At 27.8% G+C, this 27,693-nt stretch overlaps 1 protein-coding gene across 1 annotated transcript in view; it reads right to left on the bottom strand.

The window, feature by feature from the left end:
* The window catches only part of LOC129975134 (lachesin-like), a 141,345-nt gene that overhangs the window by 74,711 nt on the left and 38,941 nt on the right, over positions 1 to 27,693 (bottom strand). The window lies entirely within an intron of this gene.

Below are 27,693 nucleotides of genomic sequence, written 5' to 3'. Positions count from 1 at the left end.
GTATCTGGATGTTCTTGGGCTTCTTCCTAGATGAGGATGGTGGAAATATATACTGTGTGGGTGCCATCCCCCTTCCACCCCCTTCACCCATCTTTCCAGAAACGTTCGTGTCAATAATACACGGTCAAAGTTGGAACGTGAGGCGACCGTGGAATGCGATCCAGAAGTCATCCATTCCTTAATTCTGTCGCCATTTTTTTTTCTTCTTTCCACCTTCTTCTTTTCTTTTTCTTTCTTTCTTGTTGTACGAATGACGTGAGTCGGATATTGCACTTTTGTCTTAATCAGGGAAGATTTTATTTGGGTCACCTGATTGGGATGGATGTCGAGTACATGATCAGAAAGTCCAATTTACAAACTAGGCCTCATATCAGCCATCTTTCTCTCTCTCTCTCTCTCTTCCTTCATCTGAGCTTCAACTTATGAGAGAAATCTTTCCTGGAGCAATCCACCATCGTTGTTGGAAGTTAACGAACTTTTGTAAATTAGCATTTATAATCTCCAATTATATGCATATTGAATAATATGAGAATTTGATTTTGAATTCTCTTAAAAATTGTAGGAACACATACCAGATTTTTTTCTTATTATGATCATATGCAAAATAAAGGCTGTCCCAAAATTAATAGATTTGAATTTGCCACCATTCGTGCAGCAGACAGGCCATTTGTCAGCTGATAGTTTAAGGTTAGTAAAAATCAGACGTTACACGACAGAACAAAACGATTAAAATTGAATCAAATCATTTGATTAAATAAAACACATTTGATTAAATAAACCACATAACGATTTGAATTAAATTGAAAAACACTGTTTTTTTCCCTTTAAATTGTTATATTTTAGTTGAATCGTAAAGTACTCATTTTCTCCATTGCATTCTGAACGGTATGAAGAATTCTCAAAAAATGAAAAAACGCACACCGGATTTCTCTTTTTATGAACATATGGAAAATGTAACGACCAATGATCATTCATAACGACCAATGATCAAAATGATAACGACCAATGATCAAAATGATAACGACCAGTGATCAAAACGATAAGGACCAGTGATCAAAATGTAACGACCAATGATCAAAACGTAACGACCAATGATCAAAATGTAACGACCAATGATCATTCCTAACGACCAATGATCATTCCTAACGACCAATGATCAAAATTATAACGACCAATGAGCCTTCATAACGACCAATGAGCCTTCATAACGACCAATGATCCTTCATAACGACCAATGATCAAAATGATAACGACCAATGAGCCTTCATAACGACCAATGATCAAAATGATAATAACCAATGAGCCTTCATAACGACCAATGATCAAAATGTAACGGCCAATGATTTCACTCCATAATGCAGAGCAATGCTACTAAGTGTTCTTTATTGTACGCAATGTCGTGGTAAAAGGCCATTATAGTGAGAGATATCGACATTTCTTCATATCAGTTTCGTATGTGAGAAAACTTTTAGCTTTAGCTTAATTTTAATATTAAGAACTTGATTTCAATATTTACTTTTTCAATAAAATCTGTAATAAACTCATAATGGACTTATAATAATTACAAGATATTGGATTGCTTCATTACTGTTCAAATGGCTATTGAGCATTATGCATTAATAATAGTAGTCAATCTTATGGAATAATTACAGCTATAGAAATAGCACCAAGGAGAGCCAGCTTAATTCGGCAGGTTTTTTTTTTTTTTTTTTGCTTGTAAAATCGCGTTTTTTCGGAAAAAATATTTAGATACGAATCACATACTAATTACATATGAATATTTCCCAATATTACCAACATATGAACTGGCTATTTAAATAGAAGAAATAATGAATGCACTTAGTTTGAAAACTTATTCGAAACAATCTGTTATACTACAGTATTCATTTTGCAGGTTATCTATCTTTACTTTAATTTTTGGACTTACACTCAGTTTTATCACGGTGAAATCGGGTATGAAATGTCGCGATATGACATTGTCAGCATCACAGAAGATAGGAAAAGGCTCTAATAGTTAGTTACATAAAAAAAATGTTTTGTTTTGTGTGTGTGTGTGTGTGAAATCGCATTTTTCTAGGAAAGACACCGATATAGATAAACTTAAAAAGCAAGCCCTTATCATGAAATTTGATGCAAATCATTAAAGCCATTTCCGAAATACACGAAATAAATATATATACAAGAATTACCCATTTAAAGATATAAGATTAATGATAATAGAGATGAGATATATATTTTTAACTTTGATTATTGTTAAATTTCTGCCTTGATCGCTTTGATTCTTATTCTGACTAACTTTGTTCCGTTAATACATTTTTTATATAAAAACCAAATGGGAATATTTTCTTTTTGAATTTCATATATATTTTCAAAATAGGGTACGCTTAGTGTTTGTCTTCATAGTAAATGAAAATAATTGAGTATGGGTTTTCAATCTATTTCCTTAGGTCAGATAAATAGATAATTAGAGTTTCCTATAAAATTTTGGTGTCAAAATCACTTGCCAACTCTAATTTAATTTATTTGTTTTGTTTTTGAGCTATCATATTCAATTGCTCAAGGATAGAAATTGGAGACTTCCGCTTAAATTGATTCTATTCAATTGATATAAATTTATAGTTTTTATTTACATTGCATGCGATGTTTCATTTGTTTAATATGTAGTGTTTTTAAGATATCGTATTGATAGAAGGACATAGAAATATAATTAAAAAATTGTTTTTTGTTACTCAGAAAAGTCTAAAATTTTAAGATTCATCTGAATCTCGAGATCGAATTTTTCTACGATTATAATATATATATATATATTTCTACACATTTCACATACGGAAGCAAAATGTTTAAAACATTTAAGGTTATAAAAATTATAAAAAAAACAAAATGTTTTTTAAATGTCGTTTTCAAAAACTTCCTTGATTTTTTAATTTATTTCGAATAAAGTGCCAAATATTTCATTCAGAAAGAATCTCTTTGATTATACGTAACATTATAGCTGCAGAAGAAAAGCATCGTTATCAAATTAGATAAACGTATAATTGGAATACACAACAAAATAGAAGAATTTGTAAAATTCTATATTTCTTAAAAGTTAGATACATGTTTAAAATAATTGGCAAATAACTTCCAGTTCAAACCATTCTGTCAATTTCGTTAATGTTCAATGAACGGCAATGATTCCTAGATAAACCGTCATTGGTTTCTTATCCTCTTCCACATTTCCAAGAGAAATTTCAAGTATATTGTTTCCCTGTATCTATTATAAGGAGTGGGGGCGGGGGGACATGACTGATGATTCCTAAATACATCATGAATGATTGTCTACCTCTTCTCCTCTTTCTTTCATTTTTGAGAGATATCGCAAAATATTGACTCGACACCCCAATTTTAGCAACTGGATCAATTTCAACAGTTTTATTTATCAATTGCTCTCAGTACTTTGTAAGCGTAGATCGCTAATCATAATGCTGTTTGTGTAATTTAAAAAAATGTTAAAATGTTTTCATTTGTTGTGATAAAATAAAATTCATGAAAGTTTCTTAATATGATTGCTTTCATAATACTAATATGATGGGTTAACAGAAGACAGATAATTTCAAATAAAATTAAAGAAGTACAAATGTATGAAAAAGAGAAGTTGTATAAAACAGACTTTAAATTCAATAATTTACAAATATATTACACCCATATTTAGAAATTTATTACGGACATTATTTACAAATGTATTACGGCTCATTTACCATTGATTATAGGTATCAGTGTAGATTATCTTCCAGAGCAATTTTAAGAATTTAGAATCTAGAGGCCGAAAAATCTGGATACTAACATAAAAGTTGCAGATTTATATAATAATATCAATGTATTTAAATTGTTGCGCTAACATTTGCAGAATCAGAATTTAATTTATTGCATTAATGTAATACTGCTATTCTGTAATTAGTTACTGCCATCCGTATTATGCAATAATTCTAGCTAAATACTGATGATATCGAGAATAGTAGAAAATAAAAAAATCTGCCCGTGTATTTTGAGGCTTCAAAAATTCCAAACCAAATATCATGTTCTCGCAGGGTAAAAAAAAAAAAAAAAAAAATCTTTGAGATTGTGAATTTCTATACAAATTTACGTTTTTAACCTAGTCGGATACCTTAAGGTAGCTTGCTATCACGTGACTATGATGTCGTACGAATAAATATCGCTGTAAAAATGAAACAGAATAACTTATTTGAAAGCCAGAAAATCATACAATTAAATGATATTGATACTACTTGATATCAAATATGCGCTACTTTACTCTAATCTAATATCCATTTCTAGGAGGTTAAATGAAAACGACATTTCCTTATGTTTTACAGAAATAAAATTAGGATTGAAAATAGATTTCACTATTTTTTTCCCCTCCTACATTTTTTTTCTCCGAATGAAGAGTTTCGGATATTTGGATATTGCGTGACTTGACCTCCTACTTACCATGATAAATGATAAGGAGTTTCTCTACAGCCATAAAGCATTAAATTTCGTCCATTACTGCTAACGCCTTAGAGAGAGGGACAGACGGCAGAGGCAGCTTTATTTCGAACTCTTTTCAACTGAAGTGAAAGGAGCCGGAGGCAGGTGACGCACTGACCCATCTGTTTCGACCGACCCCTGCATTATTAAAAAGTCAAGACAAGTGCACAAATTTAAATTACACTTGTTTCCTAGGATACGACACGAGTACGGCTTGTAAAAGAGTTTTTCTCTTCTTTTTCTCTATTTTTGATTTTAGGGAATTTAAGCTTAAGCCAGTGGTTTCACCAAATCCTTCAATTTTTGGCACATATCGTGAATCCTGATATTATTCCAAAAGCACACCGGGTAAAATTCAAGCAACGATTTTATAAAATAGTATATAATTTTTGTATAATTTAGTTTAAAATAAACAAAATAAATTTTAGGTAATGAAAATTTCGATAAATATAATAATTAGTAGAAATGAAATCAGATGAAATAGAATTACGAATGAATCAAACCATGGAATTCATGGAATTCAATTGGAAAGATGGCAATTGCCGAAAATCGGGCACTACATAAAAAAAAGAAGTAATAGATGGATTAGAATTATTTGAACTTTATCAATAAATCAGTAGAGGATACAAATCGTTCATTGAAAATCAAAACACAGTTAATTCTACACTTTCAAATTTTGTTTTAATGAATTGTCATAAGATAAGATCATATTATCCTAGACCTCAACAATAAAAGTAGATGCTGCAGTATCATTAAATGGATCTTGTAATCCATGCACATATGTCGATATTATCATTCTGAAAATATATTTCTTATTCCACGTGGTATTTTAAGGTAATCTGCTTTTGCAAAAATGTCGCTGTTTATGAATTTGAATTAAAGTTGCAAATAAAATTATGAAAATTATATAAACTCTTGCGATGCCCTTTTGAAGGCATCGAAATTTCCCTAACGGTAGCCGGTCAAGCTTTGGGATTCATCTATTAAAACAGTTAAATAATTTTATTGTTCATTTTTTTATTAAAAGATGAAACCACTTTGAAGGAAATGCTAATGTCTACAGTTAAATATAAATAAGCTGTCCAACTATGAATATTATTGGTCATAACAAAACGTCTTTCAGGTTAAAAGTAAAAGTTTCATTAATTAACAGAGAATAATTCTTGGAAAATTATTTTGAACATTAAACATCCTTAAATTCAAAACTCAAAATTCAATTAAAATAAATATTAAAATTTTGAATTTAATTTATTGGGGAACTATTTAAAATATCAAATATCAATCATAAAAATTCTTCTGGCAAATGCCACAAACTAGAGTATACAGTGGTGGTCAAAAGTGTGGATATTTTTTGAAAGTTTCATGTTTTTCAACTTTGCGTGCTTGTAGAATATATTAATTTTCACTTAAATACAAATGTTTATATATCAAATTGAAGGTAATTTAATGTAAAATTTAATAACAAAAACAGTATTACAATATCTGTATTACAAAAAAAGTTACGCTCATTTTAGTAAGATCCATCTTAGATTTGCATTTTTTTAAAGTGATACTTACACAATCAATACTTAGTAGGATAACCCTTATTTTTTAAGACAGCTTCACAGCGTCTTTTCATCGAGTGAACGAGTGTTTGGAGTTCATCTTTCGTAATCACATGGTGTCAAGAATCAATTATAGATTCAATAAGTTGTCTTTTATTGGAGGGACGTTTTTTTCGTACAAGAATTTTCAAACGTCGCCGCAAATTTTCAATTGGATTGAGATCAGGACTGTTTCCTGGCCATGGTAATACATCTATGCCTTTATTTTGAAACCATGCTTTGCATACTTTTGCTGTGTGGCATGGAGCTGAATTCTGCTGAAAAATAAATGGTGATTTGTTGGGGAAGAAATCCCTGAAGGAAAGTATCAATTTTGGTTCCAGGACAGTTTCGATGTATTTTTTGGCATTCAGGATGCCATCAATCACTTGAATTCGGCCCACACCATCTGCAGACATACATGCCCAAATCATGGCATTTGTTGTAGTTTTTATAGTTGCTTCAATGCAATCAGGATGAAGCCCTTCACCTACTCTACGTCTCACATATTTTCTACCATCACTACCAAAGAGCGATATTTCAGTCTCATCGCTCCAGATTACTTGCTTTCATTGATTTTCTGACCATTTAATGTGTTCTTTTCACTTAACTCGTTTTTCGCGTTGCTTTTGATTTAAATATGGTTTTTTCCTTGGAATTCTAGCTTGTAGTCTAAATCCTGATAACCTTCTTCTTATTGTTCTTGAACTTACTGCAATACCCGCTGCATTCATTTCACATCTAATGGCATCTGATGAAATTTTTCTATCTTGAAGGCATAACCGTTTAATTTTTCTATCGGCAGTAGCACTTAGCACTTTTTTCGGCCTGAGTTGGCCTTATTTTCCACTGATTTCGTTTTTTCATAACGTAAACAGAACTTTCGTACACCAGAACAAGTCACTGAACCACCAACTTGTCTTGCAATTTTAGCATAAGACATTTTCTCTCAATATGACAATTCGGCTTCTTTTTGTAGATGTCCAATCAGTTTTTCTTGTTGGTGACATTGTTTAAAATTAGTTTAATTAGAAAAAAGGACTTAAAATATTCAAAAACAGCAATACTCTATTTAATTGTACTTGTATGCATCATTCCGCAAAATATTTCCACAACAATAACTATTTTACATACCAAATAACCTAAACTATAGTTACAGACATTTGATGGGGTCCTCAGAACAGTGTTTGTGATTGGCTAGTACGCTTTTATTGCAAAACACGTCATTATTCAAAACGATTTGTGTTTGTTTGTTCTACTAAAATGAGCGTAACTTTTTTTGTAATACAGATATTGTAATACTGTTTTTGTTATTACATTCTACAATAAATTACCTTCAATTTGATATACAAACATTTGTATTTAAGGGAAAATTAATATATTCTACAAGCACGCAAACTTGAAAAACATGAAACTTTCAAAAAATGTCCACACTTTTGGCCACCACTGTAGCTCTGATTTTCTATGAAATTACTTATAACTCGGGAGTTTACATTTTCAGATGCTTCTATAATTAGATATTGTCTGAAGAAAAAGCGCTCAAAGAAAGAAAGTTCTCTGACAGGCTCAATGATTCATCTGTTCTTTAAATTAGCCGAAAAAAATCGCATACTTAAGAAAATTTAAAGCTAAGTATTTACATAAGATTTTAATTAATTATTAGTTTTTAATAGAATGAGATATTTTTTGATAACTAAAAAAATCTTAGTATTTTTCATCAACTCTGGATTTGTTTTGAAAATAATATATATATTTTTTCTTTCCAAAAAATTTGAATTTTATGAATTCCGATATAATTTATTGCAGTTAACAAAATACAAATAAGTGAAGAAAAATATATCGAGACTGAAATCGGCATTCCTAACTATAAAACACCTTGTCTCCGTAAGCTGATTTATAAATTTAGCTAACAAATAAACAAATTGCAAAAGTTATCCTCAATATTCAATAGTCATTGGCAAAGAAATGTAAAAGCTTCTCAAGTTCAACATTTGAACTTAATAACGTTTATGGAGTTTCCTTAATTATATTAACATACACAAATATAGAATCTTAGAAGCTATCCCAAGTTTCCTGATTTTAATTAATTAAAAAATGTGCTTTTTTCTTTTATTATAATTAAATAAGGCATTTTTATATAAATAGTTTCATGTATTAAGGCTATGTTTTAATAATTAATGTCATTCAAACTTCCTTTTTACAATTACCTTGCAATTGAAAGCCCTTGTTTGACAGTTGAGCATCATGGGAAATTTTCGGATGCTAACTGTGTAAAATAGTCTATCAGCGCGTACATGAAATGAACCATTCATCTTCGAAAATATCATGAATAGCGCTTTTAACTTGAAATTGCAGCAGCAAAGCATGATCATTCAATGACATACATTTTCATAATCAAAAATAATATTTCCAGCAGGATGAGAAAACATTCGCACTATTTTCGAGACGTTAGAATCTATCTATGTTGAGGGATTTCTTCAATTGAGGAGATAACATTTAATTTCTGCCATTATGACCGGACCTCATTCCGGTGGATTTCTATTTTGAGGAGATTTACGAAATTAAAGGTTTACATCTCAAGCTACTATCAACGAATTGAGAAAAATTTTCAAAAATAATTTTCCCTAATTTATCTGTTGGCATATTAAGTCTTTTTGCAATATCAGCAGAGAATATTATAGTAATATCAACAGAAGAATATTTTATAGCGGCAAATGGATAATAATCATCAGTACTTCGGAGGACATGAAAGGTTCTAAACTAATCTATTTATCAACTTATTTAACTATAAACTAATCAACTAATTTAAGTAATGAAACTTAGATGAAAGTTACTGATTGTTTATGCAATACTTATATATATATATATATATATATATATATATATATATATATATATTTAAATAGGTAATAAATTTTAGTTGCGATTGCGAAACTGTTTTGTTTCGTTTTCATTTTAGTTTCGTTTTCAAATTTTTTCTTACTTTAGATTGGTTACTCGTTCTTGCATTTGGTTGGAATTTAGCTGCAGGTGTGCTGTTCCACGAACTGCAAATTTTTAAATAAAATATTTTTAATAGTTTTTTTTGGTGGTGGTGGGGGGTTCAATAGGTTTTTCGGTGTATTGCCTAAAAAATTTAAGAATTTTCAGATCATTTTTCCTGATTTTACTTTTTCGAGAATTCCTTGTTTTTGGCGTTTGGGAGATATATTTTCATTTTAATAAATAAATTAAACTATGCAAAAAGTTAATAAGGAATTTATCATAGCGCATGGCCCGTCGCGCGCTCTACCAAGGGGCACTGTGGATAGCTTTGTGTCAGGAGCATTCACGGAGAAAAAATTACTGACACAGTTGTTTTGTTTAAAAAATCTTAAAAATACAAAAAAATATAAAATTTGTGGAAACGGAAAGTGTAGGACATGTCCATTAGCAGATAAGGAACAGATCAAAATGAAAACTCAAAATTGCAAACATTCTGTAAAAACAAAAATTTGATTTATCTCCTTAATTGTTCAGAATGTAATTTAAAATATATTGTCCAAACTAGCACCAAGCTTAATTTAAGAATTAACAATCACAGATCCGATATAAAAAACTTCATAAAAAATAGGACCACTGACTTCGAACTGGAGCATTTTCAAAACCATAACTTTAACAATATTAATATCTACATTCTAGAAGACAATATTAACGAATTAAACAAAAGATTAGATCTGGAAAACATTTATATTTGCAACCTGAAAACTTTATTTCCTTATGGTCTCAATAGTAAATTAAATGGGGAAGGTTGTGCAGATTTAAACAATAATTGCATTTATAACAAATTTAACATATTTAAAAATTTTCTAAATAAAGATAACTTTTCTAAAAGATTTAAAAGAGGTAAAGGGAAAGGAGGCAATTTTCAAATTATATTTGAGGAATTTCAAAATTACTGTAATCTGGAACACAATAGTGAAAACATTCACAGAATTAGGAAATACATTTTTGGTCTTAGAAATAATAAAATGAAATGGTTTTTAAATAATAAATTCGGGGAATTAGAGTTTAAAAATTCGTACACTAAATGTATTATTCTAGATCTTATTAAATGTAAACTTAACATTGGAAAAAACGATTTACTTTTTAATAATAAAAATAATGTTTACAAAGAATACTGTGTGATTAAATTCTTGGATATTTACTTCGAATATCTAAAATTACCCAAAATTATACATAATAATAATATATTTTTTCCTCTTGCAGATAAAACTACTGTATCAATAGCGTTTAGTTACACTTCAACTTTAAAGAAAAAAATTTGTAATTATAATTACTATAGCAAAAATTTAGATAAAATAAATAAAACAGATTGTTACTGTAACAAGGAAAAATATAAAGATTTTATAGATATTGATAAAGGTCATATTATTACAGGTAATTTAAAAATTATTGAATCCAACTCTTTAAGAGATTTGATGGGAAGAGGAACAAAATTTAGATTAAGAGAAAAAATAAACCATAACAAAATTTTGATTTCTATTGGTAATGATTTGGATGTTTTTATTGCCAAATTATCTAGAAAATACTTTTACCCTGCGGAAGGTTTTGGGGAATGGAAAGTGAGAATTTTAAAGGAAATTAAAATAAAATTGAATACTGATTTTGACAGATCTAAAGAACGTGGGATTTATTTTAGTAAAACATTAAAAAATGAAATAAAAAATTTAAAAGAAAAATTTGTTATTTCAGTAATAGATAAATCAGCAAATAATTTCTGTTTAATTTGTAAATATTTTTATAAAGAACTTTTAATTAATGAATATAACTCTAATGCAACTTATATGTTAAAGAACACCGGGAAAAAGGAATTAGATAAAAGAATGCTAGCTTTCGCAAAAAAAAACCAAAACTAAGACTTGCTCTCTTAACTATCCTTATTTATTCCCAACAGTTAAATTTCATAAAAATCCATTAAAATTCAGATTCGTAACCTGTAGCACTGGTAGTTTTAATTACTATACGGGTAAACATTTCTTTAAATACTTAAAAATTATCCTGGACAAAATAAAAAATGAAGACAACTTTATTATTTCTAGTAACAAAGAAGTATTGGATTTTCTTAAAGATAACAACATTAATAAACTTAATACTTTTGATTTCGAAAATTTATACACTAATCTACCTCATGAAAAATTAATAAAGGTCTGCACTTTTATATATGACGAATATTTAAATGAAAATATCATTCCTAAAAATAACTGGCTTGAGTTATGTAATTTTAATATTACTGAAAATTACGTGTTTAATGGTATTAATTTTTATAAACAATTCAAGGGCATTCCAATGGGGACAGCTTTCTCAAGTGCTTTAGCTAATATTTTCCTGCATTACTATGAGAAAAAAATAATTAAATATAATTTAATAAACGGGTGGAGATATATTGATGACCTACTTTTGATTAACTTCGACAATACTAATATTATTACTAATTGCTATCCAAAAGATTTAATTCTAAAAGATACAAATAAAAATCAACTTGAGGCTACCTTTCTGGATTTAAAAATCGAAATTGCTAATGATAAAACAATAGTTGGTATATACGATAAAAGGGATGATTTCAACTTTAAAATAACAAAACTATGTAACTACCATTCCAATCTAAACTCTAAAATTTTCAAAAATCTAATTTTCTCACAAGTTAACAGGATCAAAAGGGTTTGCAATAATAAAAATTCTTATATTGAAGCATCAAACAACCTCCTTAAAAATTTAATTAAAAATGATTTTCCTAGAAATTACTGTAATGTCAATTTTTTAATTAAACAAGGTATGGTTTGGGATTAATCTTTTGGCTTAAATAAAAATAGAACTTTACTTGCATATTGGATCACTCAATAGATGGCGCTGGGTGCCTACCTCTGTTTACATAATTTACCGTTAACTTTTTTAAAAACAGGAAATCACAATCAATTGTTTAAAGTTTCCTTGACTGTTGGATGGTATGCTCTGGCTTTTTCGTTTTTAATTTTAATTTTAATGCTGTTTTTGTTTTTATTGTTATTGTTTTTATTGTATTTTTACTTTGTTGTGGTTCTTTTTTTTTCTAATTTGTTATTTTGTATTTCCTTTCTGTTAAAATGGTATATCTCTTGAGCATAATTTCAGGGGATTTTCGGGTCACGAGGAATCATTATTAGACAAAGTCTGTATGTCCTCACAGAAAAAATCCCTTTATTTGAATCCCTGCCTGAGGGTGACCCTTGAAAAAGTCTTCAGGCCGGATTCTTTTTTTAATATTTTTTTAATAATTTTTTTGGTTTAATTTTTATTTGATTTTTGTTTTTCCTATTAACTTGATTCTAATACTTTTGTATATATATATATATTGGCATTTTTTACTCTTATGAAATATATCCTAATATGAAAATACTGGATAAGAATAATTACTGTTGAGATATATTTCTCCTGAATAATTAAGATAGAGGTAAGTCAAATGCGTCGCTCCTTTTAACAAGATATTTTTGCCAGCAGCAGACGGTCTCGGTGGCATCATGCATGCAGCGAGATAGAATAATTATATCTATGTGATCAATATCGATCGATGCGCCTCTTTAGCGGAATAACAGTAAACCAACAAATAGCTACCCTTTTGTGAATTAAGTGCCTAATTGGATATCATGTATTTTTAGTTTTCCTTAAGCGAGGTATAGAGAGGTAAAGTGTTATAATAGTCAAAGCATTTGATTTCAAGTTTTTGATGATTTTCCACGTTTAGACTTTTTTGAATATAATAAGAGCAATTTTGGAATGATTATTGTCTGTATGTTGGTTGGATATTTCCCTGAAGTCTTGAGATAAGAATCATTATAATAGATAATATACTTGTAAATAATCTTTCTAGAAATGAGTAATTGTTAAACTTTCGATATTACGATGCAAAAGAAAACGATGGTTATCGTAAGAATCCTTTTCAGGCTCTCAACTATTAACCCTTACCAACTAAAATAATATATTATGGAAATAATACGAAAAAATTTGTATCAAACTGCTTATTGTGTTCTTTTTAGGTATATTCTAGAGTATTTATATTTATGGTCTAAATTGATCGCGTCTGTCCCTTCTAATAATAAAGACGAATGTCTGTGTGTGTTTTGGCGTTTTAAGAGGTCAGAACACTTGATCTAAAGTCACCACACTGGGCACATATATACTATGGAGGATAGGAATATTCACTGTGCAGCGACGTTTAATAATTTTTAATGAATTAAAAACTAAACGAAATGTTGAATTTTTTTGCGATAATTTCCGAAAATATTATGACTCAAGAATAATTTTTTCATCATATGAAATTCAAAATATTATCTTTTGAGTGATACCAAATTTCTTGTATATTTCCGTATATGAGGCTAAGTTTTGTTATATAATTTTTCTATTTCTAATTAATTTTAACTTAATACAGAGAAAGTATTATAAAAAAACTTCGAAAAATTTGGAAAGTCAAAAAATTAGAAATAGAGATTTGACAAATATCTACGTTTCAGACTTCCTTATGTTCGAAAAACACAAACACATTAAAAAAATGGTCTGTCTGTCTCTTCGTCTCTGTGTATGAAAAACGCTTTAAGCCTGACGGATGAAATTTGGTATATGGTTCTTTACCCCAAATATGTAGAATTCTAGCAAATTTTAAACAAAATCTATTGAGAGGAATCTATGTGTCCAGTTTTCCGAATAAAAGTTAACATGTTAACTATAGAATGAAGAGAGCTAGATGGATAAAATTTGGTGTGTACATTTAATATCTATATTGTAGGCACCTGTCAAATTTTGAACCTAATCCGACATGGGGTTTAATCTGTCAATCTGTTCTTTTAGAAGCATGCAAACACGGAAACTTCAAACAATGACTTAAATATAGTAAATTTAGTATATGATTTTGAGACTACAATTGCAATTCTGTATCTAACTGTGGTTTCAATTCATAGGAAAAAAATTCGTTTTAAAAATAAATTCTATTTTTGGATACTGCTAACCGCATGCCAGGATTAATCGCCAAAAATTCGCCAAGTATGATAAGATAACTTCTGCAAAAATGCTAAATTCACCCCAGCGGTAAATATTTTCTAACTACTTGTACGCTAATGACATGTGAGGCGTTATCTCCCTTATTTAGAAGCCACAAGTTTTTGCGGGAGGTGGGATATAACACCTTTATTAGAAAGTGTATGCCGGTGTCCTTGCATAGGGGTAGCGCATCTTCCCCGTGATCAGGGCTTCCCGGGTTCGAATCCCGGTTCGGGTATGGTTCTTTATCTGTGAGGTGTGTGAATGTGCCCACCTGTAAAAAGGGGTTGTGCAAGCGAATGTGCGAGTTTCATCTTCATATAAGCTAGAAGTCAGCTAGTGCTCAGGGGGTTTAACCCTCAGAAGCTACTGCATCCCCTTTCCGTGGTAACGCGGACACGACATTATCATCATCATTAGAAAGTATGCTAGAAAGCTTTGGGGGAACCACTTCTGCAGCTTAGAAAATATTTCATGCGCATTTTATAACAATATATATCATTATTGAAGTGAAATTCAAAACGTTTTTATTGCTGATACTAATATTTCATACTGGTTTTTTTTCCCATTATTGATTATCAAAGTATGAAAATAGGCTTATTTTTCCATGTTGGAAAGATGTAAATATACAGCATGTTTTTAATAAAGTTTTACACATTTTTTTTGTAACCAAATTAAAAAAAAAGTTTAATTAAACTTTGAGCATCAGAGAATAACTAGTCGCCATTGGCGGCTAGTAAATAAACGAATGATTATTTTAAAAGTAAAAAAAAAAAAAAAATCTTTCTTAATATTTGAGAATTAAATTAAAACAAGATTCAATTTTGAGCCGGTGAGGGCCACTTTATGTTTATCAGTTAAGCACGAATTGATTTCATTAAATATATACAGCCATCATTTAGAAATATAGAATTAAATTTATTTTTATTGAATTATAGAAAAATATTTCTAGTTAATCTTTGTATTGCCATTTTCGTATTTTTTATTCCTCGCATTTTAAGTTTTATAAAATTCGCAACAGAAAAAAAAGAAATTTAAAATCAGAGTTGTAATCCATAAGTAATGAAGGCTGTAAGCGATCGCATTTGCAAAAAAGCTCTCAGCTCGTCAGGCCTTAAAGAATTCATGGCTCGCGGAAATATTTAGAAGAGTGTCATGCTATAAACTTCTCGCCGACTCTCGAGTAAAGTCAAAACAGCTTCTAAAACACGTTATGTTCCATTGCACATTTTGAGCTTTCCATTCAAACTTTAAAGATTAATATTCAGAGAATTTTCTAAGACTGAAAATGGCTAAAAAGGATTTTTCTCTTGCTGATAAATAAGGTTTATATTTTTAAAAAAATGTAATAGAATGGCTGTTATAAAGAATTAAATGAAAGAAAATATGCAAGAATGCTTTTTGGATAGTTTCTTTTTAAATGGTGTCTCGAAAAGATGCTCACTGGAAAAAAAAATCGATTGCTTTATTTGTGAGCAATTGTGAGGAAAGAAGTGATATAGATAGATGGCTGGAAATAGATGCCACCTAAACGTTTCGGTGAAATGAGAAAAAGGAGAATTGCGATGTGATTTGTAAAGCTATAAATAAATTGAAAGTTTTAGCTTTAAATTTATACTCTTTAAACTCTAGTACAAAAAATACAAAAAGAAATAACATTTGAAATGTTAAAAAAAATGATCTGGAGATATTACTAAATTGTTTCTTTTCAGATCTTAAATTCGAAAAATACAACTTTTAATTATATCTTTCGGTCTATAAATATAGTAACTTAAATATAAGACAAGCTGAAAGTATGAAGTGTGTTTTGCACATTTTTGTCAAATTTTCGATACACATCATTTATTAAAAATCTGTGAATTTGTTGACCCATGATAATGTGAATACAATAATTCAACCAGTGAGAGTGGTCTCCATAAAACTTTCTCGAATACTCTCTAAGGAAAGTGTTAATCCCCCTCCCTCTCATTCATTAAATTGAAGAATATGGTTAATAGTAGTATATAAATGCCTGTTCTGGCACACCTTAAGAGCCATCAATAATTTTAAAATAACATCAAAATTTAGAGCAAAAATAGTGTAAAAAGGGCATAATTAGCACACCTTAAAAATCCATCAATAATTTTAAAATAACCTCAAAATTTAGAGCAAAAATAGTATATAAATGCCTGTTCTGGCACACCTTAAGAGCCATCAATAATTTTAAAATAACATCAAAATTTAGAGCAAAAATAGTGTAAAAAGGGCATAATTAGCACACCTTAAAAATCCATCAATAATTTTAAAATAACATCAAAATTTAGAGCAAAAATAGTGTAAAAAGGGCATAATTAGCACACCTTAAAAATCCATCAAATAACCTCAAAATTTAGAGCAAAAATAGTGTAAAAAGGTCATAATTAGCACACCAAAATAACATCAATAATTTAAAGTATCAAGTCAAAATTTAGAGCAAAAATAGTGCAAAAAGGTCATAATAAAATAACATCAATAATTTAAAGTATCAAGTCAAAATTTAGAGCAAAAATAGTGCAAAAAGGTCATAATAAAATAACATCAATAATTTAAAATATCGCCAAAACTTGGAAAAAGTTAACAAATTAACCGAAAGGCTATCGTCTTAAAATCAATATAAATTCATGCGTTGTTCACATTATTATACACATTAAAAGAAATAAAAATATAAGAATAAAAATATAAGAATAAAAATATAAAAAGAAAAAGGTTTCACTATTCAATTTTCTTGATATAGCAATCATCATATTTACCATCAACCTTACCTCTATAACCAAAAATATATGAGCCTTCATTAATTATATCAATTGCTTCATCAGATATATTAGATTTATGTTTAGGGAGAAAATATTCTTTTTCTTGCCCTTCAACTTGTAATTTTGCAATAACTATATATCCATATTTAGCAGATTGAATTTTTTTCAAAGATAATAGAGTGTATTCACCATTCTTTAAATCTTTTAATCTATATGTTACAAGTGGCTTAAGTCTATTGAAAGCTTCCATTTATTTAGAAAAAAATTTTACAAGTTGAATGACTTCCATCTTATGAATCGATTATTTCTTCAATTGAGTTGATTAATTGTATGTTTGAATCGATATTTTCCAATGCATTAGATATTTTATTTGTATATGAATTAATTATTTCTTTGACATATTTCGTTATTAATTCATGCAAGTCAGATCTTAAATATTTTGAATTTAGTTTCATAAGTTCTTGTGTAAGTTGTTCTAGATCCTCCATTTATTTCCTTTAAGAATCTATCGTCTTATAATGACCCAATGCTAAAGTGTGAATTCCATCTTCTAAAATATATCTTTTATCATCTTTTGCTGATAAAGCTATTTTATTTATTTGAATTGAATACAGCTCATGTTTCATACTTCGAATTAAATTCTGTGTTCTATATTGATGAATTTTATCAAATAAACATTTTTTATAATCATCAAATGATATTCTATTTTTAACTACAGATTTTTTAACTCCTTTCGATTTTTTAATTTCACATTTTTCTAGTCTGATTGCATACATTTTACTTCTTAAACCTACAAATTCTTCCATAATAACACCACTATTTTCATCTTTCATTTTACCCAATATTTTTTTATTACATCTCGGCATATTATATAGATTATTTTCTTGATAATCAGAAGTATCAAAATAATCAATCATAGATTTCATATCTTCATAAAAATCATCTGTTTTAATATCATATATGAAACTATCTGTATCCATATATAATAATTTAATATTATTCTTATATCTTGGCTTCATTACATTATAATGGAAATCATACATTAAATATTTAGACAAATCTAATATACTCATTCCAACATAGATTGGTTTATTAAAAAGTATTTTTGTCTTTTTCATATGAACAGCAACCAAATTTTCATCAAAAATAGTTCGACTTTTAAAATGAGGTTTGGCAATTAATTTTTTAACTTGATCATAATTACAACATAATCTTATATCTATTCGTTTTCTTATGTTTTCCATGGTTTTTCCAAATACTGAGTTATTCATCAATTTATAAAAATCTTTCTCAAAATCATTAGTTGCTCGTTTTCTCATTTCAGTGTTTAAATCTATATATTTTTTCAACCAATTCGATTGTTTGAATTTCAATATTCTATGTACTTTTATAATTTTTAAACCCATTTTCAAATACTGTTTTAAACTTCTATAATGAACTACATATTTCTCTTTATCGTATAAAGTTGTTAATAACTTACCTTGTTTAGAATTTTCAGGAATTCTATTTTCAGGACATAATGGTAAATCTGTATGATAATCATGTAATTCTTTTGGATATTCTAAATCAACTTCCAATATATATCCTTTTTCTGAATCATCAGGACATTTAAGAATATTTTGTATTGCATTTTGTATTGCATTTGTATTTATCCATTTAAATCCTCCATAAGGTAAATATTGACTCATTGCCCATCCATATAAGTTATTAGCATCTAAATACATTAAAAAATTGGATTCTTTGCTTTCATCATAATTTTTCATATATTTATTATTTGCTTTCCCATATCTATTACAACATTGCGAAACTCCACCTCTTAATCCTTTTTCTAACATAAGAATCATATCATAATCATCTAATAAATCTAATTTAATTTTTGTCATTTTTAACATTGCATCCCAAGATAAACCAGGAGCAGTAAAATACCAATCTGGATCTAATTTATAAGTTTTTAAACAAACATCTCTAAAATTTTCAAATACATCTGTTAAAATTAATACATCTGTTTTAACATATAAATCTGTATATTCACCCAAATTTTTTATATTAAATGCTTTCCAAACACGTTGAGCATGTTGATATTCTTCATCAGTTATATGACATTCATTCAATTTATTATAAAATTTATCTTTTGGAGGTAATTTTGTTTCTTCATATTTATCTTTAGAATCCATATAATCATACGGATATACACCTTTTCTTGTTATGAGATCTAATTTGTCATCAGGAAAATGTAATGATGTCTCTCTAAATTTCGATTTTAAATAATTAATATATTTCATTTCTCTTATTTTTGACGGATATTTACTCAACTCATTTTCAGGCATCTTTCTCAAGTTTTTTGATAATTGATCTAAACTGGATGACATAAATTTAAATGAATCAATAAATCTCAATTTCATTCCTCCTATTTTTTTGCTGAAAGATATATATTTTTCTTCAGTATTAGGTATAGCATCTATTTTTGATTTATCAAATCCGAGCTCTTTTATAAATAAATGAGAATCATAACCTGTTAAATTATGGATTTTTACTGGAATAAATTTTGGAATTTTATAATTTAAATTACAAATATTATGAGCTGGACCTCTATATTTTCCGGTTAAATGACAGTGATCAATTACTTTTTTTTCCCCATCAACAGGAGAATCCTTTAAGATTTCATTTTCACATATATGACAAATATTAGTTCTTTTGTAATGATTTTTATCGAAATCTATCATTGATTTAAGACTTTCATATTTTTCAGTTTTCTCTTTTATAAAAATTTCAATTTCGAGAGTATCCTCTTTTAACATAGATATAAACTTTTTTATTGCATCAGGTCCTCTATAATGAATAGGAGGTTTAAAATATTCATTTTCATATTTGATATAATAGCAAAAATTATCAGATTCATGTTTCTGATATTTCATAGTATATGATTTAGTTTGATCTGGTTCACTTGTATCCATTTTATGTAAAAGACACTCAAAATCTGCGTATATAGTAAATGGATTTCTCATTTTATGATTATATTTTTTAAATCGAATAACTTTACCTTTTTCTGGCATATTAATTGTGACAGCTTCTTTCTTTTTACAGTATTCTTCATGCATTTTTAATTTTTCCTCAGAATAAAAATGATTTAAACATCTATCACATAAAAATATTCGATGATCAACAGTAATTTGGGATCCGACCAATTTATTTATATCTTTAATCCAACAATAATGATCATTTTGCTCATCTTTCATATAAAACAAGTTTACATGATTTTGTAATTTATTGTTAGTTATTCTAAGTGGATAAATCGAACTGTCATAACTATAAACATTTACAGATATATTATTCAGTTTTTCAAAATTTTTAATATTATTTAATGAAACAGGGAAATTAATTCCTTTAAAATTCAATTCATCTTTAAATTGTTCATATTTTGACACTCTTTGAGGATTCTTTTTTACAGGATGAATCGCTGATAATATAGACCACATAAAACATTTATTATCTGTATTTTTAACGTTTATTATAGCTTTTTTAGATTTAATTTCATCAGGTAAATCAATATAACTTGATCCACTCAAAGGTTGATATTTATTTATTCTCAATTCCAAAAATCTAATTTCTTCAAGACTCCAACCAGAGCCTTTTGCTATAAATTCATCAGATTCATTAATTAATTTGTCAATAGCATTATCATAAAAAGTATGTAAATCATTAGAATTTAATATAATTTGATTCTCAGTTTTGAATGAAAATTCCTGAATTTCATCATCTAACCTATACAAACAAAATAATTTTAAATTCACCTTTATTCCATTAAATTCATTCAAAATTTGTCTTATTTTATCAATTACAATTTTTCTTTTCTCTTGTAAAAACTCTAAGGGGATTATAATATTATTATAATTATTAATTCTATAAGATCTTAATCTAGATTCAAAAGCAGTGTCATATTCTATAATTTCTCCATCTTTTATTTTTGATAATGCTTTTAGATGTTTTCGACTTGATATGTGATTACTTAAATGTGCTATGTTATAATATTCACCACAAATCATACATTTTCTCTTCTTTTTTGATTTTTTATTCATTAAGTCTTTTTTTATATGCTCCTCTATATCTTCGATTTTGTAATATTTTCCACATATATGACATTTTCTATCTTCTTCCACTGTAAATAACTTATCAAGATTAAACTGGCCTTCAATTTCACCTTTATCAAAATCATATAAATTTTTTACGAAAGAATCAAATATTTTTTTAATCTTATCACGCTTTTCTGGTTTTTTGTTAAATATTTTTTTAGCTGAAAAGCTATCTCTTTTACATTTATTCAAATAATCAGTAACATCCAAGTTTAATAAATCTACCAAAACCGGTTTATATTCACCTGTTTCTTTAATGTATTTCCTTAATAATCTGATCAATTCATCTTTCTTACAACCTCTAGGTTGTTTAATTTTTAACTGTTTTACAGCTTTTCTAAGTTCACCGATAGTCTTTGACTTAAACTGCACCTCCATTTATTAGGAAACATTTTTTAAAGGACTTTGCGCTAGACGACTAATATGATATCTTGAACTTTCATGTCTTTTTTTATGACCCATAGAGTATTGTTTACCACATTCACAATCATATTTTGTATAATTATATACAGATTTACATGTTTTACATATATTATCTCGATTAAATTTACCATAATTACGATGTTTATAGAAATCATCTAATGGTTTTACAATTCGACAGTATGTACAAGTTCTTAGCACTTCCATTTATTACGACACATTTTTATTAAGGCTTTTCATAAAATCATTCCAGATCTTTTCATTTTTAGTCATCTTTAAAGTGTGTGGTATATTGCATAATTCGCAAATTTTAAAAACAATTCATCCGCTTCGTTAGTAAAATTTAAATTAAAATAACACATTTCCTTATTTTTTTATTTGTTTAACTACTTTCAAATAATGACCAGAGACCTCTTCACTTTCACTAAATTCAGAAGAAATATCTTCTTCCAAGTCTTTTAAAAAATTAGTATTCATTTATTAGGTTTTCACTGTTTTAGTGTACGTGGAATTTTTTGAACCTATCAGATATTAAAAAGAAATAATATAAAGTCCAAAAGATGAAGCCACTAAACAGTTTGTTAACTAAGATGGACGGCTACGAATATTTTTCAAAAGCTTTTGACGAACCTTGTAAAAGTCCTTCAAAGTCTTGAAGGACGCCTTTTTTCATTCATATTTACGTAACTTCCTGGTTTCTTATCATCGCTTCGAGAAGTGTCTTATTGCACTTCTTATCGCTCCAGAAGCTTCTCTGATGCTATATATTATCTCCAATTCCATAACTAATTTTATTTCCTCTCACTTTCGCTATGTCAATCCCTCAGCTTAGTAAAAGCGAAATCAGAACTTTTGCTTGATATTTCTAATCTTGAAAAATCTAAGGAAGGTTTAGTGAAGAAAATGAAAACTCAAGACGAGGTTATCCGAAAAGCAAAGACAATATGAGAGTATTGATGAGGAAATTAAGCGTATTCGTGAATTACTTCAGGCTAATTCGGATAAAATGGATATTTTATAAAAAACGGATCAACCTCCGATAATACAGAGAGTCGGGGTTTAACCGACAGGTTATCACCTTAAAGGTATGTTATTATTTTATATCTTTTCGACTTATCCAGCTATTAAATTCATTTAACGAAATATTTATTTCCTTTCTTTTTTATAATTTTTTCAATTTTATAGTCATCATCTTTTTTATTATATTTAACCAATTCAGATTCATAATACGTTCCTTTAATTTCTTCATCATTTAAATCTTTAATTTTATATGTTATTGGGTCAGTTTTTAATATTTTTGAGATTAGAAATATTTCTTCAGTAAATGTAGGATCATAACCTCGTGTAAAAGTTTCTTTATATTTAGATATTCTAACTTTATCACCTACTTGAAATTTCGGTTTTCTAATCACTTTTTGTTGGTATAAATTCTTATAAACTAATGATTCGTTTTCTTCTTTACTTGCTTCTATAGGTGTCATTTTTATAGATCTGTGGTAAGAATTGTTATAATTTTTTAGTAATTTCGGTAATACATTTATATACGTTTTAGTATTGTTAGCTGCTAAATATTTTCTTATTTTAGTATTAATAGTGCGATTAAACCGTTCAACTATAGAGCATTTAATTTCAACATTTTCTGTTGTAAACCAATGAATATTATTATCTTTGAATAACTTTTGAGTATGTTTATTAATAAATTCAGTTCCTTTATCTGTTTGAAGATTTTCAGGAATTCTGCCTTTAAAAACCTTTTTAAATGCTTCAGTAACTTCTTCTCCTGTTTTTCTTTTAATTGGTATAGCCCAAGCATATTTGCTAAAAATATCAATGACAGTTAATAAATAATTAGTTCCATCATTGTATTTACTAAATTTTTTTATGAATAATAAATCTGCTTGCCATTGATCATCAATATGAGAAACATATACTCTTCTTCTTTTAAATTTTCTTATAACAGGTTTATATCTAGTATAAACATCTTGAGAATGTAAAAAATCTGCAATTTCTTTTTGTTTTATCCCTGTTTTTCTTTTTATCTCGTTAATTCCACAATAACCAGTTTCTGGATTATAATATGTTTTTTCAAGGACTTTTAAGGCTTTTAAGGCTTTTTCTCCTTTTAAGGCTTTTTCTCCTTTCCTAGATTGCCCCCTAGACTCAAGGGCTAGCGCCCTAAAAAACGACACTTTTTAGATCCACATTGCACACAAATTCCTTTTAACATTGGTCTATTATTTTTAGTAACAGTTTCTTTCATATCTTTAGTTTCTGTTTCCTTTTTACATTTTACACAATATATCATGAAAACGCCTCCCATTCCAAACCTTTTTTTAGTTTTAATAATAGGTTTTACAATTGCTCTTTCAATTCTTTCTCTAATAGTTGGCTTTTCAATATCATCCAATTCTTTCAACATATTTGAATCACATACTTCATTTCTTACTTTTGTATCTTTATTTTTTAAATAACAAACATCATGATTATAAGCAGCTTTATCAACTCTATTAATCGGTTTACTCAAATCTTTATATGATAAATCTGGATTTAATCTATGTTTTCCCCATAATAATTGAGTTCCAGGACCAGTAAAATTATGACCTGGTAAATGCAATTCGAATGGTAAATTATTTATAGCTGAATTTATAAATCCTTTTCCATATTTAACTGATTCCGGATTACTTATTAGTTTGAATAAACCTGAACCTAATTGTTCACATTTTTGACAATATCCTTTAAATTTTCCATTTTTTGATATTTTTTCAATAACAAATTTTTTACAGCTGCAAGGTGTCTTTTTCTTATCACAAACCATTTATTAAGGATAAAAAATCATACGTTATTAACATATTTATATCCATTCAATTGAGTCTTTTTTACATATTTTTCGACAGGAAAATAGTTTAAACTATTAATAAAATCTTGTTCTCTTTGATATATTTCTTCTTCAGAAATTGCTTTAGCTTTCCATAAATTTAACAATTGTTTATAAAATCTATAACATTGCTTATATTCTTCTTTTCTTTCTAAAATATTTAACGATTTTTCAATAATTTCAACAATTCCAGCACTTAAACTTAATGCTGCTAAAGGAATAAAAACAAATGCTGATAAGCCTGTTCCACTTAAAATAAACTTACTGACAGATAAAGAAATGCTTATCTTGTGAAAGTAATTATAGCTCTTTCTGTAAATAAAGATCCGTTTTTCTAAATATTCGTCCATTTAATATAGTCAAAATTTTGTCTGTATCTCATTTTTGGATTCACTAAATCTAGCATAAAGAAATCATATGGTTTTTGAATGCACTTATTATATAATTGTTTAAATTCTTCTGTGTTTAATTTACCATCTATTTCTCTAATAATTTGTTTCATTTCTCTTGGTTGAAGATTGAAAAAAATGAAATAATTACAGTTTTTTCTAATATTGATTGGTGTAGAATAATAAGATTGTGATAAATAAATAATTGATGCATTTTTTTTCCTTCCTCTTATGAATAAATCTTCTATACATTTTTGATTTTTTTCTGTAACGCAATCATCAAATATAACCAAGTTTTTAATAGCAGGATCTAAATCATCCACTGTAATAAATTCATTCAAATCAGATGAAAATAAGACTTCTTTCTTTTTGAATTTGTTGTACAATTTTAATAACCTTTCCCTTTTTTTATGATTTTTAATATTGCTAATAATATCTTCTTTTTGAAGATCTTGAAACAATGTATAATTTTCTTGCAATTTAGAATATTTAGGTTCAAATAAATCTTTAGCACATACGTATAAAGCATCAAAATCTAAATAATCATAGATTAAATTCAATAATAAATTCGTTTTTCCTGAACCAGATGCTCCTGTAATTAATAAACGAAATGGATGTTTTGGTATATATGGATTTTGGTTTTCATCTGTAAATTCTTCTTCTTCACTATAATTTTTGATTTTTATCATTTATTATAGGATGAAAAGCGTAAAGGTTTGCAACGAGCAGAGCCATATTTGCAACGAGCAGAGCCATATTTGCAACGAGCAGACCTTTACGCTTTTCATCCTATAATAAATGAATGAAAAAGACTTGAATGAAAAAGACTTGAAAGATTTAAAACGTATCATAAAATTAGAAGAAGAAAAAAGAAGAATAAATGAAGAAGCTTTAAACCGACAGGTTATCACCTTAAAGGTATCTAAACCTTTAAATAGAACGAATAAAAAGATTACCCCTTTAAAGAAAAGTTCAGAAATAAGAGATTTATTACATATAAATAAATTAGATGAAGAAAAAAGAAGAATAAATGAAGAAAAATTAGAAGAAGAAATTGGAATACAAAAATCTTTAAAGAAAAAATATAAGCCTATTTTAGAAGAATTTCAGAAACAAGAAATAAATACGAAAGAGCAAATACGAGCTATACAAAATATTGTAAGTGATTTTTCAATCATTCCACAGCATGAATCATCCAAAATTCCTTTAGAAATTGAGCCTGATTATTCGTCAGATATTACAAATATGTTTGAGAGAGCTGACGATATATTTAAGATGCATTTTAATAAAGATTTAGATACATCTTTTATTAAAAATGAAGGTTTTGAATTACCGTCAGAATTAGTAAATAAAAGTGCAGATGAACTGAATACAATAATAAAAAACGCAAAAGATAGACGAGATGAATATAAACGAGCAAAAGGAAATGCGTCTAAACATAGGAAAACAGATCAAATACAAGATGCAGATAAAAAGATGAATAATATGAAAAAATACATAAAAGCACTGAGTCTTATAAACTTAGGTAAAGATTATATTGGAGAAGGTTTAGAAGATAAAAAGATGCTTTTAGATAAATTAACAGATAAAATTTGTCAATTTAAAAGTGATATTCCTGCAAAAATATATAATCAAGTTGTTATATTAATAGATAGATTACATAAAGAAGGATTTATGACTAATGATCAAGTAATACGATATTATCATAAATTTCTCTTATAAAAGGAATTAACATCTTTACGCTTTTTTTCATCCTTAATAAATGAGTTATATTAAAAAGAAAGTCTTTTTAAGTGATGGGCAGAAAGATAAATTAAAATCGGCTTATAGAAAAAATGAGGAAATTACCTTACAAATCGATAAATCTAAATCACCGAATTATGAATTGTATTTAACAAAAACAAATATTAATCGAATTAATGAAGGTAAAAGAATTACAATCAGTAAAGCTCAATTGAATAAAAATGGGGGATTTTTACAATTTCTTATTCCTCTTTTAACTGGTGCAGCAACAGGATTAGGAGCTTGGGGCACTAAAAAAGTATTAGATAAAGTAACAGGCTCTGGTAATCCTAGACTGAAGGGCTGGCACCCTAAAAAAAAAAATCGAAAACCAAAGAATGGAAAGGGAGTATATCTACCAAGGGAATATCCGATGCAATGATTAATGAAAATATGATAAAAGAGAAAGGATTTCGAGGAGTTTTTACAATAGATACATTACCCAAAATAATGAGAAAATTTGAAAATGGGATAATTAATTTTGATATTTCAACTGGATCTGGAACTCATTGGGTCTGTTATTATAATGATCCTAAATATAAATTTGTTGAATATTTTGATTCTTTTGGTGAATATGAATATGAAGGGATCAAATTCAAAGAAGGTGATATTCCTAAAAATATTGTAAATTATCTTAAAACATCTAAGAAAGAAATCAGATATAATTCTAGTTTTTTACAACAACCTACTTCTGTAAAATGTGGTTTATTTTGCATGAAATACATAACTGAAAGAAATAAAGGAAAATCACCTGTTGAAGTTTTATATTCATTTACTCAAGAACCAAGTGCTTATAATGAGAAATTAGTCGACTTTCATCCATAAGACGATAGTCTTTTCGACTATAATAAATGAGTCGTTTAAAATTGACATCAGATAATTATGAAAAATCTGAAGACTTTACAGTTGAATATTCGCCTCCTTTGAAGATTAAAAAGTTAGCTTTAGAGTCGTTTTCTATTAAAAAGACTTGGCATAACATAAGTGAAAAATTTAATAATAATAAGTTTAAATTGATTGAAGGAAACAATGAAAGGATCATTAAAATTCCAAATGGTAGTTATACTGTTAAAAGTTTAAATCGTTATATGATTGAACTATTCGGAATAGATTCACCCATTAAATTTGGTATTATTGAAGAAAGAGAATTAATTTCTGTTAATTTGAAGAAAAATTTTAAAATGGATT

This window comes from Argiope bruennichi, chromosome 1 (genome assembly GCF_947563725.1).
Source record: "Argiope bruennichi chromosome 1, qqArgBrue1.1, whole genome shotgun sequence".
Classification (NCBI taxonomy): domain Eukaryota; kingdom Metazoa; phylum Arthropoda; class Arachnida; order Araneae; family Araneidae; genus Argiope; species Argiope bruennichi.
The sequence above is the reverse complement of the archived record's forward strand: the minus strand, read 5'-3'. Positions and strand labels throughout refer to the sequence as shown.